Here is a 2,192-nt window from a genome sequence, read left to right as displayed (position 1 = left end):
ACCTGAATAGCCATCCAAAAAACAGTAATAATCATGACCAGCTAGTCTTTCTAGCATTTGGTCTATGAATGGTAAAGGAAAATGATCCTTTCTGGTGGCTGTATTGAGCCTTCTGTAGTCAATACACATACGCCACCCTGTGACTGTTCTTGTAGGAACCAGTTCATTTTTTTCATTATGAACTACTGTCATGCCTCCCTTTTTGGGGACAACTTGGACAGGGCTCACCCAGGGGCTATCAGAAATAGGATAAATAATCTCAGCCTCTAGTAATTTAGTGACCTCTTTCTGCACCACCTCCTTCATGGATGGATTTAGCCTCCTTTGTGGTTGGACCACTGGTTTGGCATTATCCTCCAATAGGATCTTGTGCATGCATCTAGCTGGGCTAATGCCCTTAAGATCACTTATGGACCACCCAAGAGCTGTCTTGTGTGTCCTTAGCACTTGAATTAGTGCTTCCTCTTCCTGTGGATTTAAAGCAGAGCTTATAATCACTGGAAAAGTGTCACCCTCTCCCAGAAATGCATACTTCAGGGATGGTGGTAATGGTTTGAGTTCAAGTTTGGGAGGCTTATCCTCCTCCTGAGGAATTTTCAAAAATTCTTTTGTTTTCTCTGGTTCTTCCTGATCAGGCTGAGCATCCTTGAAGATGTCCTCAAGCTCTGATTCTAGACTTTCAGTCATATTGATCTCTTCCACCAAAGAGTCAATAATGTCAGCGCCCATGCAGTCATTTGGTGTGTCTGGATGCTGCATAGCTTTTACAGCATTCAACTTGAACTTATCCTCATTGACTCTCAGGGTTACTTCCCCTTTTTGTACATCAATGAGAGTTCGTCCAGTTGCTAGGAAAGGTCTTCCTAGAATGAGAGTTGCACTCTTGTGCTCCTCCATTTCCAGCACCACAAAGTCAGTTGGAAAGGCGAATGGCCCAACCTTGACAATCATGTCCTCTATTATGCCTGATGGATATTTAATGGAGCCATCAGCAAGTTGGAGGCATATCCGGGTTGGTTTGACTTCTTCAGTCAACCCAAGCTTTCTGATAGTGGATGCAGGTATTAGATTGATGCTTGCTCCAAGATCACATAGGGCTGTCTTGGTGCAAGCACCTTCTAATGTGCATGGTATCATAAAGCTTCCTGGATCTTGAAGCTTTTCTGGTAAGCTTTTCAGAATGACTGCACTGCATTCTTCAGTGAGAAATACTTTTTCAGTTTCTCTCCAATCCTTCTTATGACTTAAGATCTCTTTCATGAACTTAGCATAAGAAGGTATTTGCTCAAGTGCCTCTGCAAACGAAATCTTTATTTCAAGAGTCCTTAGGTAGTCTGCAAAGCGGGCAAATTGCTTATCCTGCTCCGCTTGGCAGAGTTTCTGAGGATAAGGCATCTTGACTTTATATTCTTCAACCTTAGTTGCTGCAGGTTTATTCCTTACAGAAGTGGTTGGAGAAGCCTTTTTAGAGGGGTTACTATTAGCACTCTCAGGTGTCTGATTCCCCATTGGCGTTTGAACGCCAGGATTGGGTGAAGATTGGGCGTTTAACGCCAACTTTTCCCCCTTTTCTGGCGTTTGAACGCCAGAACTGGGCAGGGAATGGGCATTTAACGCCAGCTTTCCCCCCTTTTCTGGCGTTTGAACGCCAAAAGTATTCCTCTATGGGCCCTTACTGTCCTCAGAGGGATTTTGGACAGTGGTTTGGTCATCCTCTCTCAATTGTTCCTTATTTGGCTTTTTGCTACTTTGAGCAGTGTTATTCAATGTCTTTCCACTCCTCAGTTGAACTGCTTGGCATTCTTCTGTTATCTGTTTAGATAGCTGCTGTTTTGCCTGATTCAACTGAGATTCTATGTTCTTGTTAGCAATTTTAGTTTCTTGGAGCATCTCTTTAATTTCTGCTAACTGTTTTGTCATCAGGTGTAATTGCTAATTAAGCTCAATCATCTGTTCTTGAGGATTAGGATCAGTGGCTACTGCCATAGCTTCCTCTTTTGTAGAGAACTCAGTGCTAGCGTACAAATATTAATTTCTAGCAACAATATCTATAAGCTCTTGAGCTTCTTCAATTGTCTTCCTCATGTGTATAGATCCACCAGCTGAGTGGTCTAAAGACATCTGAGCTTTTTCTGTAAGCCCATAGTAGAAGATGTCTAGCTGTACCCACTCTGAAAACATTTCAGAGGGGC

Source organism: Arachis hypogaea, chromosome 5 (assembly GCF_003086295.3).
Source record: "Arachis hypogaea cultivar Tifrunner chromosome 5, arahy.Tifrunner.gnm2.J5K5, whole genome shotgun sequence".
NCBI lineage: Eukaryota > Viridiplantae > Streptophyta > Magnoliopsida > Fabales > Fabaceae > Arachis > Arachis hypogaea.
Note: the sequence above shows the minus strand (reverse complement) of the source record.